Raw genomic sequence first — 19,095 nt, forward strand, 5'->3', positions numbered from 1 at the left:
TGGAAAATTTACCTGTGTAGGTTTTTTTTTTTTTTTTTAAATTTTAAACAGCTTTCATGTATTTTCTTGTTTCTCACCTACAACTCCCTACCAAAATGAATTTTCAAAATCCCGTTTTATATAAACGAGGTGGAACCAGTATTTAATAAGAAGTCTTAGGGAAAAATAATGACCATGTCAATTTTTTTTCTTCTACGGAAGTTATTTCCGTGGAAGAGCTTAGTAATGCGTCTTCCTTTCTGGCCACGTCATTGCTTTAAGCCAAATCTTACTACGTTCAGCCGTATTGTTACGTGCCTGTTAGTATTCGCCAGTGAGGTTTAATTAAGGGCCAACTCTGTTAGTTATTTCTGTACAGCTTTTTCTAGTTTTTAGTTAGTTAGCATTAGTTTCTTATTTTCTATCTTAAGTTAAAGCCCAAGTGGAGATTTCACATAAGCCCAGGATTGGCCAACTGTAAATGGTCTCAAGTTAAGGATATTTAAACCCTACTTTGGACTTGTCGCTCTAGCCCTTTAGAAATCAATGAATAGTCGCTACACAATTCTCAAGTATTCTAGATACCAAAGGCAACAAGTTTTACTAGAATCTTGTATCATTTATAGTGGAAAATTATATAGATCAGTATATAACTATTATGAAAATTTGAAAGCATCTGCAAGAAAATTGGAATGCAAAATACATTCATGTTTTATCAGGATAATGATTCTAAACGTGCATCCCTAAATGTTCACATGTGGTTCTTATACAACTATCCGGAAGTTATCATAACTTCTTCCTTCATTTAGTCTTCAGACTTAAATCAAATTGAACATGTATTGAGTGAGTTGGAGAAAAGAATAAGTAAATGTAACATTTCTTCTAAATTTCTATTTAGTTATACTTGTGAAGGAAATAACAACAGTTACTCAAAAAATATATATATATATGCATGTGAAAAGTGTAATTTTCGCTAAAAGATATCTAACCATTATGAGTATTGAATGTCCTGTTATTTTATTAATTTATTTTATTTATTTATTTTTATTGACTCTTTCTTCAAAGTATTCGAATACTTAGTTCATTTTCAAAACATTTTGAATATCTTTTTTTAACCAAAAACGCTTAGACTTTTTTTTTTTTTTTTTTTCAAAATAATGAACAATAGTACATGTGAAAGAAAAGTCATTTTACTGATTATTATTAACTGATATTTGGAAATAAAATCAAAGAATGCAAATGTTACAAAATTAATTTCACAGGTTTTATAATTTCATGAGTTAAAACTGATATTTTAAATTTAAAAATACAAAAACATGAATATTTGTTTTATTCAAAACATGTTTGTAAGTGCAAGTATATATGTCTAACTGTCTGGCAGTTACATAAGGCATAAGAACTTTTAAAGACATACGATATGTTAGACTTCATATCTTAAAATAATTTACATTAATGTCATAGTAGAAAGACAATTTGACTGCACTATATGTGATTTCTTTAGAGTAATTAAAGAAAATTACACTACATGTGCTCTTTCCCACCTTTCCATCCTTTATTTTGCAAATAAATTGAGCAGAACGTAATTTTTTTGGCCATATGATACCTTCGGCATGACATACCAGGCTCTGTCTAGTAATGCTGAAGTGGCACTTGTAGTTCATTCAGGAGAAGGAAAATCTCGTAGAAGATTGAAGGGGAAAAATTTATCGCAATCAGGCATACTGGTGGTCCTGGTACATACGATGAGACAACAGTTCAGTGATTCTTAACACAAGTTGATTTTTATGTTATAATGTAACCTGCTTGTAAACAAGATTTTTCTGGAGCACAAAATAAAATAAATATAACAGCACAGAAGGGCTATTAAGTCCCAGAAGTATGTTGATAAGTATGTTTTTCATTCAATCTTAGCTATTTGGTTAGGTGAACGGATCAACAGATTATCATGGAGAAAGAGGAGGCTTTCAGAAGGACCGAACAATGGTGTTTAAATCATACTATAGAATTACATCCATCTAATCTTATGCTTATTATGCAAGAACTAGAGGAAGAATATTACTCACTTAGAGATGTTCCCAATCAGTCCGAGGAACAAATAGCTTATCTTAATGATCTCAAAAATCAAATCGCAGCACTAAACCAGTTCGTTATTGAACTCAAACTGAGGATGAACCCACTAATTACTCCCAGCTACCATGGAAACTAATCAATCTACTGAATCTACTAACGCTAAAATTAAGCATAAGAAAAACATAACGGATAAAGAAGGTTTTACTAACCTCGCATAACACGTAAACTCACTCTTTCAAACGCAGAGGTTAATGAGCCAGCACAGAAAAACAAATTCCAGGAATTAAATCTCGAAGACAATATGGATTCTACTAACGAGCAGGGTGATTTTATAGCCCCAACAAAAACGGCAGGGCATATCCCCCTCCCACTGTCCTAGCCCACTTTGCAGGCGACTGGGACAAATTAAAAGATGCTATTGAAGAAAAGTTACAAATCAAAAAATTCCGCGGAAATACATCCGGTGGAACTCTTACCATCAGAGTTTACGACTCTGAACATTACAGAATGCTCACTGATTTTTTAGATAACTTGAACTCCCCTACCACACTTTTAAAATGAACATCGAGAAACCGATTAAAGCTATAATCGAGAAACTGCCAAAGACTGCTAATATTGAACGTATCAAATCTGAAATAAAAGAAATGGGAATACCCATCCAAAAAAACCGGCGAATCACTCATGTTATTGAGGGGGAAATTATCCATTTACCTGTATACTTAGCTGAATGCACCCGCAATAAAGAAGGTAAAGCTTATATATGACATAAAGAAATTAAGAGGACTCGACGTGTTCGTGGAAGCCTTACAAATCTCGCCCTGGCCCCATGCAATGCCATAAGTGCCAGCGGTACGGGCAATACACGGGATCGCTGCAAATACAAAGCATGCTGTTTAAATTGTGCAAAACCTCACGAGACCTATACTTGCTCCCAAACAAAAAATAATAAAGATAAACCTCCAGTCTGTGCGGAGCAGATCACATTTCTTCTTTTAAAGGTTGCCCTAAGCACCCATTTAATATACAGAAAGAGATTGAAGAAATTAAAGCCAAAATAGAAGCGGCGAAGAATCAATTCCATTACGACAAAAATGAATTCCCGGCGCTCAATCCGAAGGAGATCCCTAAACGTAATCTTGCCTGGCAACAGCCATCCAGAGATGAAAACCAACCGAAACAGACAGACAGACAAAGTAGACACGGTTCTTTCCAAAAAATCTCTAAGGAGAGAGATTCTTTCGTTCTTTCTATGGACCTTGGACAGATGTCTTGTTTTGCACCCGCTAAGTCTTCCTGCACCGATGGGCGAAAAATTAAGCATAGGTGCGAAGGAAAGGTATATAGAAAGGGGGGGCAATTTCATATTTGAGGAGAGTAAAAAGGAACTTCGTACATTTTGTACGAGTTCAAAAGGCCAGGAAGAAAAGATGGGACAAAATAAAATTTTAAATAAATGGCCCAAAAATAATAGAGGGGGGAAAAAGGGCCTATAGAAAGAAAAGGAAAAGAAGTAGAAAATATCCTAAAATACGATTGTGTCCATGAGTGTAGTTAAAAGGAGAAGAATCTGTTTTCATTTACAATAAATTGTGTCTCACAGTAGTGAGTGTGTTTGGTAATGGTGAATAGATGTGTTACTGGGAAAAAAAAATATTGACGCTGTTAAAATGCTTCGTATCAAGGTATTTAGCATGGAATATAAAGTAATATGTATGCTTGCATCCTGAGATATCAACAAAAGTATATATTAATTTAACTAAAGTAACTTATGCTATTTTCGTTCCCAACATTTTCATACATTTTTCAAAAAACAGCAGCAGACAACATAGAACCATATACAATACAAGACCACAACCACACACACCAAAAAAAAATATATATATATGTGTGTGTGTGTGTGCGTGTAAATTACTGAGTATATGTATTAAAAACACAAATTAAACATAGTATTTATTAATTTAACTATCATAATTTATTACAAGATTAATTATTTTATTATCATAATTTATTACTAGTTAATTAATGCTAGTATAAGACAATGAGGCACACAGTTATTTATATAAGCTCATAGTTCTAAGAATTCATTTAAGGCGGTGAAGAATAAACCAAATGAAGAATAATTCCTTACATATGGACATTTAACAGATAGCAAGGAACAGTATGAGAAAAAATCGTTGAGGTATAATATTATTTAAAGGCTAAAATATATTTAAGCGATCTGAAAAAAACAGAATCCAGAAGATCTGAGAGGCGTGATACCCCGAATCCCCAAATTTTCTCTCTCACGAGATTCCTCAAAACAAGATAAGGGGCTTTGTAAGTGGTGACAGACGTGAACTGATAACGTTGCCGTCTGTTTGGAATTGATTCACAAAGGAAGCCACAAGCAATGAGCAATTTCAAGTATTTTTTAATGCTAAAAACTGATGAAAAATTAAAATTTATTCATTTAAAGGCACTTATTTATAAAAATTTGATTTAGTTTAGATGAAAGAAAAGTACTTATCTTAAAATTCCAGGCTTTCGTAGTATATCCTCACATTGTCCGCTGTTTTATTCTCGTCAACATCGGAGCAGAAATTCTTTGCAAAGATATAGGTTTTGTAGAAAAAACACTATTTCAAAGTAATTTAATTGATAATCACCAAGGGGAAGGAATTTTTTTCACTTTTTACGGAGCGCTGCGAACTTGCAGCCGCTTGCCTCGGTGATCGCAGAGCCTCAAAGGATGAGACAGACAGACAAAGTAGACATATGTCTTGTTTTGCACCCGCTAAGTCTTTCTGCACCGATGGGCGAAAAATCAAGCATAGGTGCGGAGGAAAGGTATATAGAAAGAGGGGCAATTTCGTATTTGAGGAGAGTAAAAAGGAACTTCGTACATTTTTTACGAGTTCAAAAGGCCAGAAAGAAAAGATGGGACAAAATAAAATTTAAAATAAATGTCCCAAAAATAAGGGGGGGGGGAAAGGGCCTATAGAAAGAAAAGGAAAAGAAGTAGAAAATATCCTAAAATACGATTGTGTCCATGAGTGTAGTTAAGGAGTTCATCTGCAAAAATTAGTGTCTTTAAGAAGCAAACTTTAGCTAAGTTTAATAAAAAAAAAAATGAATGAATTCCTACATGGTAATGTGTATGCCCTTATCTTGAGACCTAACTAGAAAAGACATATATCATCACAGAGATGTACATAATATTTTAACTAAAGTAACATTAAATATTACAGTTCCCAAAAAGTTCATGTATATTTCAGAAAAACAGTAATTGACAAAATCATAAATCCATACACAGTGTGAGAGCATTTCAGCAAAAATAAATTATACAGTTTATTTTTCTTAAATATTAGTTAAATATAAAATTAATTTAACCGTTGTAATTTATTATAGCACAAGTTTAACAAATTCCGTCACACTGTATTTTTATTTGCTCATAATTCTAAGTTTGAGACCTGAAAAAAAAAGTCGGGGATCTTAGTTACAGAAATATTGTATAATGCTAGAATCTTATGAAAAATAATAAAGAAAGAAATTTAATGGCACTCTAGTGATAGAGAAACAGATATTGTATAGAGAACAGAATGTTACTTGTCTGAATATTCCATGTCAGGGCCTCTTTTGGATTTCTCGTGTTGATAGTGAACAGCTAACAAAACACCTGAAGTTTTGAAGAAGCGAAGTTTCCTTTTTCCAATTTGATGAATGAGACATTGCATAGGAAAGGTGCATTAAACTTTTTTAGAGAGTTGAAAACATTTACTTAAACACTTATTTAAAAAAATTCGGAGCTATGTTTAGACACTGCCTCCAGCTTTCGTGATCGCAGCGCCAGTCCGCCATTAATCTTTGAAATGAAAAGCCTCAAAGGATCAAAAACTAGCCAATAAGGATTTTATGAGAGGTTAAAGTTACAAACTAAAGATTTCTTCTAAAAATTTAAAAATGTTAAAGGAATATTTGAAAAATTAGAGGTTGGCATGGCCGTTTTTGATTATCTGTCAAATATTGATTATGAATTTTAAGCCGATTCATAATACTCGTAATCTTATTTCAGCTACCAAAAGCTTTTTAAAAATTAATTTCTTCAATGCTAACGGTATCCGTAAGCAACAACTTCAGCTCATCTCTTACCTCCAAAAATAGCTTTTACAGGTCCTTAGGGGATGGATAAACATGTAGTGGTAAAGGCCTTCGGGTCGAACATGTCGCCTTGGCTACTAATGTTTAAAATTAATTTATGACTAGTAACAGCATGAATTATAAACAAATAGCTAAGTTATTGCATTTTATTTTCCAGCTATCGAAATGCGACGCTACGAGCAACGTTTTGAAACCAAAACCTCGCAATCATGAATCAGAACTAGAACTAGTTGCCATTCAGCATAAAGAAATTTAAATATAAATATGAACTACTTATTGCCATTCAGCATAAAAGAAATATAAATATGAATATTAACAAAATGTTAAAGTTAATTTTATAAAATAATTAAACACATGAACAAATATATGAAATAAAAAATAATTATTTCTCATGCAATAACTGGGCCACTACACTACTCCCCCACCAGTAACTAAGTTACGTTACGAAGATGGAGAAATAGGTAGTAACTAGTATTGCAGTGTTAACGACTATCAAAATAATTTAGTCAGTCCTTGAATCTAACAGGTAAACGTATAGTTCTGCCTGTGCGAGAATGTTTTTGATTCACATCCGAATTTGAGTCCGGTCTCTGCAAATTAGTGTAGTCAGGTTGTATCAACTGAGAATTTTCCTCAGCTAAAATATATGCTGGTTTCAAGCGATCCAGGGATACATTAACATGTTTTCCTTTTATGCTAATAGTAAAATATTTGTCCTTGCGATCAATAACAGGAAATGGTCCTTCATAAGGAGGTTCCAAAGGTTTTTTTACCCGATCTATTCGCTGAAACACATGAGAACAAGTTTTTAAGTCTTTATGGACAAATATCTGTTCAGATGAATTTTTACGAATTAGTCTCGGTCCAACAACTTCCATCTGTTTCTGGAGTTTATTGGCAAAAGTCTCCGATGCTGTCTGGATACTTGGTTCGCTGAAAAACTCTCCAGGAAGTCTGAGACTCTGGCCATAAACTACTTGTGCAATAGAATGATTGGTATCTTCTTGAATAGCAGTACGCAAACCCAAAAGTACTGTTGGTAACATGTCCGTCCAAGATATGTTGTTGTGGGCTTTTAATGCTGTTTTTAATGTTCGATGAAGGCGCTTAACTTTGCCATTACACGAGGGGTGGTAGGCAGTAGTGTGTTGTAAATTGATGCCACAGATTTTGGACAAAGCTCGTAATGTATCACTTTTAAATTGGGATCCACGATCACTAATGAGTTTACTTGGCGTTCCGAAACGCGCAATCCAGTTGCTATAAAAGGCTCTTGCGACGTTCTCAGCGGAAATATTTTCTAAAGGAATTGCTTCCATCCAATTCGAAAATCTATCTATGCAAGTAAGACAATAAATATTCCCTTTAGATGGTGGAAGTGGTCCTATGAGATCGATATGGATGACAGAAAATCTTCCTGGTGGTACTTCAAACTCACCTAATTTTGTTTTGGTGTGCCGACTGATTTTAGCTTTTTGGCAAGGAATGCAGATTCTTGTCCACAACTGTACATCTTTTTTTATGTTAGGCCAAATGAATTTTGATGTCATTAATTTCATAGTCGATTTTATTCCTGGATGTGATAAACCATGAATTCGTTGAAAGACGTGTTGTCTGAAAGCCTGAGGAATATACGGCCGAACATGTTTAGTTGATGTATCACACCACAAATATTTCCCCGAAGGTGGAGAACATTGCTTGAAATTCAAGGAAGTAGTGGTTTGCAAACTCTTAAGTTCTTCATCTTGAGTTTGTTCATCAGCTATTTTATCATAATCTATCGATGAAATTTCATTAACTCTAGATAATGTATCCGCCACAATATTATTCTCACCTTTTACATATTTGATATCAGTCGAAAACTGGGAGATGTATTGAAGTTGGCGAGCCTGTCTAGGTGTTGCTTTGTCAAGTTTTTGACGAAAGGCGAATATTAAGGGCTTGTGATCTGTATAAATTGTAAATACTCTTCCTTCTAGATAATGCTTAAAGTGTCTAACTGAAAGATATATGCTTAATAGTTCTCTATCATAGGTGCTATATTTTTGCTGAGTATCACTTAATTTTTTAGAAAAAAATGCTATTGGCTTCCACGAGGAGTTTTCATATTGTTGCAACACTGAGCCAATCGCCATATCTGAAGCATCTGTAAATAACGCCAGAGGTAATTCAGAATTGGGAAAAGACAACAGTGCCGTGTTCACCAGGTCATTCTTGCACGTTTCAAACTGTTTTTCAGCTTCTTCAGTCCATTCGATTTTACGTTTGTCCCTCTTTTTAGCTCCCTTGAGATACGCATGTAACAATGCTTGATTCTTCGCTGCGTCCTTTATATAACGACGATAAAAGTTAAGTATTCCAAGAAAAGTTCTAAGTCAATGAATTGTTTCTGGTCGTTTGTAGTTAGTAATAGCTTGAACTCTTTCTGGCAAAGGACGGGAACCCTTAGGTGTAATTAGGTAGCCTAGAAACTCGATTTGGGGAACAGCAAAGACAGATTTTGAAACATTAATTCTTAACCCAAATGTATGTAATCTTTCGAAAACTAATTTAAGGTGATTTTTGTGTTCTTCATGGGTACTGGATGCAATGAGTATATCGTCTAAATAGGGAAAAACGAATTCTAATCCTCTAAAGACTTCGTGAATAAATCTTTGGAACGTTGCAGGAGCATTTCTTAAACCGAAACTCATTACATTAAATTCGTATAAACCGAAAGGAGTAATGATAGCCGTTTTACATTTGTCTTCTTCTGCAATGGGAATTTGAAAATAAGCTTTGAATAAATCAATTTTAGAAAAAATATTTGTACCTCTTAAAATATGATGAAAATCTTCAATGCGAGGAATTGGGTATCGATCAGGTATAGTCTGAGCATTCAATCGTCGGTAGTCTCCGCAAGGACGATATGAACCATCCTTTTTCGTAACAAGGTGCAAGGGGCTTGACCACTGGGAGTTTGATGGACGAATTATTCCATTGTCAAGCATAAATTTAAATTCCTCTTTAGCTATAGCTAAGCGTTTTGGATCGAGCTGTCGTGCCTTTGAATAAACGGGTTGACCATCAGTCGTAATAAAATGTGTAACACCATGTTTAATTTGTGTAGGAAAAAGGTTAGGTTTAGAAATTTCGGGATATTTCGACAGTAAATCGAAAATTTTTATGGATTTATTTAATGTGGTTACTGAGTAATCACTGGAAATAGCAGCGACATCACACTGGACACAAAGCTGTGTTACGCCATCAATTAATTTTTTCTTATTTATATCGACAAGCAATTTATATTTGTGAAGAAAGTCAGCTCCTAAAATACCTTTTGTGACATCAGCAATTATGAATGGAAACTGAAAATCACGACGTAATCCCAAATCAAGAGTTAGCGTTTTTATGCCATAAGTGGAAATATGTGTGCCATTAGCTGCATACAGTTTATATTCAGTTTTACATTTATTCTGTGAAGTAGCAGGAATTATGCTTACGTCAGCTCCGCTATCAATAAGAAAGTGCAAATTTGATCTTCGGTCACGAACGAATAAACGAAATTTGCGACAATCCTTCATATTTTCTGCAGCAGCGTTTGCCGCTGAACCTACTGCACATTCGAGTTTTCCTGGTTTTTGAAATCGTTTTTTACCCAAGCACACGGAGGCTTGCATTTCTCTGAAATGCATTTTGCTCCAAAACGAAAGTGATAAAAACAAAATTTGCCAGTAGGGTCATATCGTTTACGAGATCGGCTTCGAGATCGTGAATTACGTAAATCCGAGTCCCTTCGCCTTGAGCGAATGGTTATTTGATCAATTTTTTGTTCAAGAAAGGTAATTCTTTGCAACAAATCATTTGCGGGAACGGAAGGAGCATTAGTACTAAATACTTCTGGTTTCCGATTCATATCACTAATTTTATCTGCCATAGACGCTAACTTGGTTACATCTTCATCACTAACTAATAATATATTTTTTATGGAGTCAGGTAGCTTCTCCAGCCATAAAGTTTTGATTAGATTTTCAGACACATCTGTAGTAGCAACTGATCTCAACTTCTGCAAAAGTTAGCTTGGTTTCATGTCTCCAAGTTCGATACCAGTAATCAAACGTTTAATCCGTACATTTTCACTTTCTTTGAATAAATGTAATAACCTAATTTTAGCATTCGAATATTTTGTGGCACTATCGTTCGTTACAATGTCCCAAATATTTTCGACGAACTTAGGTTCAAGCTGTGAAACTAAATAATTAAATTTCGTTTCTTCTGAAACGATATTACTAATTTTGAAATGAGCTTCAACTTGAAAAAACCATATTTCCGGTTTATCAATCCAAAAAGGAGGTATTTTTACACTCACCTTATGAAGCTCCGGTGACTGTATCGTATCTTTCATAGCAGTTTCAGAAGAGTCATTTGTTGACATTTCAAAAATTAATCAGGGTCACCACGATGTAGCCTTGGCTACTAATGTTTAAAATTAATTTATGACTAGTAACAGCATGAATTATAAACAAATAGCTAAGTTATTGCATTTTATTTTCCAGCTATCGAAATGCGACGCTACGAGCAACGTTTTGAAACCAAAACCTCGCAATCATGAATCAGAACTAGAACTAGTTGCCATTCAGCATAAAGAAATTTAAATATAAATATGAACTACTTATTACCATTCAGCATAAAAGAAATATAAATATGAATATTAACAAAATATTAAAGTTAATTTTATAAAATAATTAAACACATAAACAAATATATGAAATAAAAAATAATTATTTCTCATGCAATAACTGGGCTACTACAAACACCACTTAAGGAATGATGATCTGCGATCTCCAACCTTCAAAACCATGACACTGATGTCATGTTAGTCAATGAAACACATCTTCGAGCTTGTGACAGATTCAGAATTCATGGCTATCATATCGTCATAGAGGATGGACCCCACAACAGAGGAGGCGAAAATGCTATCATAATTAAAAGCCATAATAAAGCCACTAAATTTAAAAAAACGTAAAGCCAAGGCTTTGACAATATCTCAAATGAAGCGCTACAAGCACTGCCTAACAGATGTATAGTACTTATCACCAATATTTTCAACGAATGCATTCGTCACTGCTATTTTCCCTCTCAGTGGAAGCATTCAATAATTATTAACATCTTGAAACCTGGAAAAACCTTAAATATGCCAAAAATTATAGACCCATCAGCCTGTTACCGGCTGTCTGCAAAGTTTTTGAACGTGTCATCAGTACAAGACTTACTAACCACCTAGAGAAAATGGATCTCATTGATAGGAACCAATTTGGTTTCCTAAAGGGACACTGTACTACTCATCAGATACTCCACCTGGTAGAATTTATCGCCCAAGAATTTAGAAAAAAGAATGGAGTAGCAGCATGCTTTCTCAATTTCGAGAAGGCATTTGACCGAGTCTGGCATGCTTGGCTTACTCCACAAATTGTCAAATTTCCTTCTGCCTAATAGCTTCATTAAACTTACCTAATCTTATCTCTACCATCGCACGTTTCGAGTAAAGATGTGGGGAAATTCTCTCATCAAGAAAGAGATTTTCCAAGGCGTCCCTCAAGAGTCTGTTTTAGGACGGAAATATTTTAATATTTTTATAAATGACATGCCTGTCCCACTACACTCAAGTATTTATAAATATGCGGACAATACAGTTATCTTAACCAGCTCTAGAAATCCACAAAATGGTCTTGACAAACTCCAAATGCAAGCTAATCTAATCAACAAATACTGTGAAAATTGGAAAATTAAACTTAACGCAGATAAATGTTGTGTTGTTTTATATCGCAGATACAGAACAAAATTTTCCAGTTAATTCCAATATTAAAATAGATAATTCACCTGTTCCAGTTGCAAGCTCATATAAATACCTAGGAGTGTAAGACGACAAAGCCTTAAATTTCAAGGACCATATCCAGTATACCATCAATAAAGCTAATGCAGCATTTGTCTCTTTACTCCCTGCTTGGTAGGAAATCTAAATTAAATCTGAATACTAAGAGAAATCTTTATAGCACCCTCATCAGACCAATCCTACTCTATGCAGTTCCTGCATGGGCAACTGTTGGATAAACTGAACACTAGAACATAAAAGTCTTACAGAATAAGATTCTCCGTAGCATAACAAATGCACCTTGGTTTGTGCGGAACGGGCAAATACATAAGGATTTAAAGATTCTCCCGATTCATGATCAAATACTAACTACAGCATACAACTTCTTTGAAAAACTGAAAACTCACAATACCTAGTTATTAAAGAACCCACAGATAAAGACCGCGAACTATCCATCATAATGCATTATGGTGGTAGTATACGTATCTTATTACTATTCATTACTCAAGATCAGTTTACGTTATGGACTATGCTCTGACAAAGCTTATGGACTTTGATTGCAACTTATATTTCTTACTTATTATTTTTGTTTAACCAAGAATTTATTTAGTACTGTGTAGTGTTTTAAAGCAAAGACTTTGCTTTCAGTGAAAATTTTAGTTTGCGGTCTTATGACTCCTTCACTTGCTATTGGCCTCCTCACATCACGTGGTGTTTACTGTGCAACTTTAAAGAAATTAATTTTCTAGCATGATCATTTAATTTTACTGTACCCAAATTGTGTTTCTGAAGAATAAGGACATTATTAACTCTTCAAATTCACCTTTTCTTTTCTTTTCTTTTTTTTTTTTTTTTAACTCTACAGACTTATTTGGGCTACAATGAACCTCTGGTTGAGGCAATACCCCCATTTTAATGCATAATAAAGAGCGAAATAATGAAATATATCATTATTTCGCTCTTGGGGACTCGCATGCCATGGCTGAAGCCATAGCGGTATTATAAATAGAACAAACTTGCTAATACTTCACGGACATAATTGATGTTTCCTAAAATCAAAGTTTTTAGGGTACTTGAAAAGAATCTTTATTTAACACGTGGGTTTGTAATCTTTATTTAACACAGTGCCACAGCAAAATCCGGTAAAACAGTCTGTCGGATCATTTTTTTAATTCTAGTGCTTTCGTGTCTCCTTTATCCTAAAAATCAGTTCAGTACCTAATCTGAATATATTTTTATGAATATTTAATAAATAGATAAACAAATAACAGGTTTAATTAAACAATAAATTTATTACATTTCAGTTCATTGTAAATTAACACAAGAGTTCTACAGGGGTTGGACAAAAATATGGAAACACCTTTAAAAAAACATGTTTCTTTGCTTAATATGGTGTAGGAAACCCGTTGGCATCCAAAACAGCTTGCAGTCTTCTCGGAATGGATAAATACAGTTCCTGTATGATTGTCAAGGGAATATTATACCATTCTTCCTGCAAAACGGTGGCAAGTTCAGATAACGATGTTGGCGGTGGATAACGAGAACACACTTTCCTTTCCAGTGTAGACCACAAAGGTTCGATTATATTCAGGTCTGGTGACTGTGGTGGCCAGGGGAGATGGGACAACTCATCCTCGTGCTCAGAAAACCAGTCCTGGACAATGTGAGCTGTGTGAACAGGGGCTTTGTTGTCTTGGAAGACACCATCACCATCGGGGAACAAAGTTTGTACCATGGGATGAACTTGATCGGCCAAAATGTTCACATAAGTCTTGGCAGTCATGTGCCCTGACACAGTTATCATGGGACTAGCAGAGAACCACGATATGGCTGCCCAAACCATAACAGAACCCCCGCCATGTTTCACTCTTGGCAACAAGCAGTCTGTATTATAGGCTTGAGATGGCGTTCTCCAGACGTAAACTCGGCCAGAAGTGGGAAACAATGTGAAAGAAGACTCGTCAGACCATATTACTCGCTTCCACTGCTCTATAGTCCAGGCTTTATGACTTAAACACCAACTTTTCCTGTTACGGGCATTAGCATCACTGATGAGTGGCTTCTCAATTGCAGTACGGCCAGCAATTCCTGTTTATGAAGCTCCCTTCTAATTGTTTTGGTACTCACAGGGTTCGGTAACACAACATTCATTTCAGCAGTAACTTTTGCAGCTGTGGTCTTCTTTTTTTCCGTCACAATTGCCCTTAACGATCGTCTGTCACGATCACTCAGGACACACTTTCGTCCGCGCTGTGATTTAGCAGATGATGTTTTTCCGCTTTTCAAATATGCGGAATAAATTTTCGATACAGTACCTCTTGAAACACTAAACACCTCGGCTACCTTGCTTACGGAAGCACCTACCATACGTGCTCCAACAATTTGCCCACGTTCGAAGTCTGTTAACTCTGATATAATGCAATGACAACCTCACATAACAGTACTCCGACAAACAACTGAACTGTTTAGCACATTTACGAAGTTGTATAGGTGGCGTCAGTAGTCAAAAATGCCAGCGCCACCTACATATTTCATTAAAATCAATCTTTTTTTTTCAAACATGCATTTCACAAGGTGTTTCCATATTTTTTTCCATCCACTGTATGTCTCAATAGGACAAATTAGTAAAATTAGACAAATACTGTATTACAATACAAATAATAAAACATAATACATAACCAAAAATAAATAACTTAGTGAATGTGTAAACATCTTTAAAAATATCACTAGTCTTGTATTCTTTCAATAAACAACACAATCCCATTGTTTTGCACAGGCACTACAGTATAATTCAATAAACTCAGGAATAATGGACTGTATTATATCTCACTTTTATTCTCATTAATTTACATCGTTCATGGCCACTCGAAGCCACGAATTCTCTCTCACACTCTTCGCTCACCATCTCATGTCACAAACTCCAAAAGCTCAAGGCGCATGCGCCGACGCTAGTAATGAAATGCGCGTGCAGGCGCAACATACCGCCCACCTTGACATGATGTAATCATTCAAAATTAAATCTTACAATAAAATTACAGAGTGACAATACGAAATACGGGTAAATAATTATAAACAGCAAATAATAACATTAACAAAATCAAACTACTATAATAATAAAATACAATAATACATTACAAACATACTTTTTGTTTAATTTGGCATAGGTAAAAGACAAATTTTATTAATTGATCTATTAAAAATACCTCTTTTCGTTTTCACTGAAACTACTCTAACCTTATTGTCTTTACCTAAGAATATCTCTACGATTCTGCCAAGATGCCAGTTACATACAGGAACATTATCAGTCTTTAAAATTACCATAGTTGCAACCTTGACATTGTCTTTTTCAAAGAACCATTTAGTTCTTCCTTGCACTGCACTCAAATAGTTATTTCTCCAATACTTCCAAATTCTTTGTACTATTTTAGTCAATTTTTGCCAGCTCTTTAATCTATTATCGTTAACGTTTAAAATATTAGGTTCTGCAATAGCCGTGATAGGTCTGCCTATCAGAAAGTGGCCTGGTGTCAAGATATCAAAATCCTCTGGTTCAGATGATAAAGGTTGCAAGGGCCTAGAATTCAAAATGCCTTCAATTTGAGCAATTACTGTAAGAAACTCCTCATAGGTTAGTTTTAAATTGCCTACTACACGTTTCAAATGAAACTTAACAGATTTGACACCTGCCTCCCAAAGACCTCCATGATTGGGAGCTCTAGGGGAAATGAACGACTAATCAATACTCTCTCTCGATAAATAATTACCTAATTCATCATCTGGTTTGCTGACTAGCCTATTCAATTTCTTTAATTCTGCGTTACTACCAACAAAATTGGTTGCGTTATCTGAAAATATGTGTGCACACTTTCCTCTCCTGCTGAAAAAACGCTTTAAGGTTGCAATAAATGCTTGACTAGACAGGTCTGTTACCAACTCAAGATGCAAGCTTTGGTAACAAAACAAACGAAAATGCACACATACACCTTGTTAAGGCGACCTTTTCTCTGATGTGGGTATTTTATAAAATAAGGACCAAAAAAATCAACTCCAACACAATTGAATGGAAAATTCGGGCTGACTCTTTCTTGAGGGAGTTGACCATAAGTTGTTGACAGGGCACTGGTTTTGCTTTGAAACATACGACACACTCATGTACTATTTTTCTACAAGTGTTGTGCCCGTTTAAGGGCCAAAACCCTTGTCTAACAATAGACAGTAAGCCTTGTGAACCAATATGCATGTATTTCTTATGAAACATCACAATAATTAGATTAGTCAACTTATGATTCTTTGGGAATATAGGAAATTATAGGAAATTTTCTATCAAAATTCAACTTAATTAGCTAATCTGCCTCCAACTCGTAAAATTCCATATTGATCTAAAAATGGAAAAACACTTCTTACCTTGCTATCTGGAGGTACCTTACCCTCCTTTTAAAGGCTTGAGATTTCTTTTTTAAATTCACTATCTTGAATTAGCTTAATCAGTTTAAGTTCAGCTAATTTTAATTCTGAGCTCTGAAGAGGACCTGAAACCTTGTCCTTCCCCTTGCAGTTGTTTACAAACCTAAAAATAAAACTTAAAACACGAATAATTTTAGTGTAATTGTTACTTAAATTTAAAAAATCCTCAATGAAAGGGTTAGCTTTCACATTAAGAAAAGTCACTAAGGATTTTAAGTTCATCTGGAAAGTCCTTCACAATGACTTCTCTATTTGGGTAGTTGTCGTATCTCAGGAACAGAGGGCCTTTCCACCACATCTCCTTTTGTAGAAGTTTACTGGGATCCAAGCCTCGGGATATAAGATCACTCAGATTCTCCTTTGATGACCATTAGTCAACTCTTGAATTGTTGCCACTCGATTTGCAACAAATGTCTTCAACTGGTAAGGCTCCTTTGTATCCATGAAAGCATGATCATGGAGTCACTCCACAGATACACTTTGTTCACATGAATCTCTAATGCAGATATTGCTCTAACCACCAACCTTGCAAGTAGGACTGCTGCACATAGGTCCAGTCTCGGAATAGTAACTCGTTTAATAGGCGAGACTCTGCATTTACTCGTCACTAGCCTTGTCTTCACTTCTCCATCTCTCGAACGGCACTTGCAATATATGGTTGCTCCATATGCTACGTCAGAGACATCTGCAAATCCATGAAGTTCCACATAGTCTACTTCTGCAATAAGAATAAACCTTTCAATTTCTATTTTACTTAAAACTTCCAGTTCAGTAGAGAACTTCTTCCATTCACCAGCTTCCTTTTTTATAAGTGATTCATCCCAATTCAGCTTTAATAACCACAACCGTTGGAGGAATATTTTGGCTTTACTTATGATTGGCCCTAGTAAACTAATCGGGTCAAACAATCTTGCAATTGTGGACAATATTTGTCGTTTGGTAACAACTAACAACTATGTCATTATCGAGTTTCACTCAAAAAAAAAAAAAAAAAAAAAAAAAAAAAAACAGTCTCTTTTAGACCTCCAAGACACTCCAAGTGTTGTAGATTCTGCTTCATTAGGAAAGGAATAGGAGTGATCTTCTTCCGCAAGTTCAGCATGATTACTGCACCACTTGTGCAGTGTCATTCCTGCACACTTCAGTATTGCAGTTAACTGAGATTTAAGCTCCTTAGTTGTACTCAAAGATTCCGCTCCACTAAGCACATCATCCATAGAAAAATTTTTAAGTAAGACTGGCGCAGCTAATGGAAATTTTGGACCTTCATCAATCGACAATTGTTTAAGAGTTCTCATAGCTAAGTATGGAGCACTAACTGTACCGTAAGTCGCAGTATTAAGCTCGTAGATTTTCACAGGTGCATCATTTTCTTTTTTCCACAGGATTCGCTGCAAGCATCTCTGTTTAGGGTTAATTTTAATCATTCTATACATTCTTCTAATATCCGCCGTAAATGCGAATGGGTACTTTCTAAATCTAAGCATGGTTGAAAAGAGATCATCTTGAATAACCCCTCCATTACGTTGTAAAGAATTTAGCGAAATTCCATTTGATGTTAAACATGATGCATTAAACACTGTTCTCAATTTAGTTGTTGTTTTTTGAGGTTGGTATATCCCATGATGTGGCATATAGTACACTAACCTAGGCTCATTTTGCTCATTAACCTCAGTCATATGCCCTAGCTCTTCATACTCCTTTAAAAAAATCCTGATACAGACTCAAATATTCAGGGTCTTTAACTAATCTTTTCCATAGGGAATTTAATCTCTCAAGGGCAAAATCTTTTGAATTTCCTAAGCAAATAGGATCTTCCTTTAGTGGCATTGTTACAATGTAACTCCCTTCTTCGTTCCGCTTATGAGTTTGGACATAATGTTCTTCACATATTGCTGTTTCTTTATTTTTTGGAATGGCTATTTCAACATTCTCTATTTCCCAAAATTTTCTCATTGTTTGTTCTAAGTCATTAGATGTTTTCATTAACCCACAATGTACGCGGCTCTGTTGTTCTGATGTAGCGCTTCCTGACACTAAAAACCCGAACACGCTGTTTTGTAAAATAAGACTGGAGTTTTAAAAGCGAATTTGTTCAGATTTTAATATCTCAAAGAAAACCTCAGCCCCTAAAAGCATCTCTATACGTTCTGGAACATTAAAATTCTCATCAGCTAATTTTATGTTACAAAAATCCTGCATTTTAATATCAATTTTCCTTGAAGGAATCAAGTCTTGCGTGATTTTTGGTACTACTAATAAGTCTAAATGTCTCATGTAACTTTTATCTTTAATTGCTAATGCATGCCAAAACTCTTTTTTGAATTGTAAACAAGGAATCATTTAATCCAGCAATTGCAATGTTTACCTTCTCAGAATCAAAGTTGAATTTATTCCCACAGTCTCTGCTTATAAATGATGAAGTACTGCCGCCATCAAGTAATGTTTTGACTGGATGTAGCTTACCCATACCATCACTAATAAAGTAAATAGCCGTGCTCAGAAGAACACTTTTTTGGACCTGTTTACACTAGTCACTGTAAGTAGAGTATTACCACTGTTAGGCAGAAAGTCTGGCACTAGGGGGGAAAGCA

This window comes from Stegodyphus dumicola, chromosome 1, assembly GCF_044657685.1.
Source record: "Stegodyphus dumicola isolate Sdum_Otavi_A_Nest chromosome 1, ASM4465768v1".
NCBI lineage: Eukaryota > Metazoa > Arthropoda > Arachnida > Araneae > Eresidae > Stegodyphus > Stegodyphus dumicola.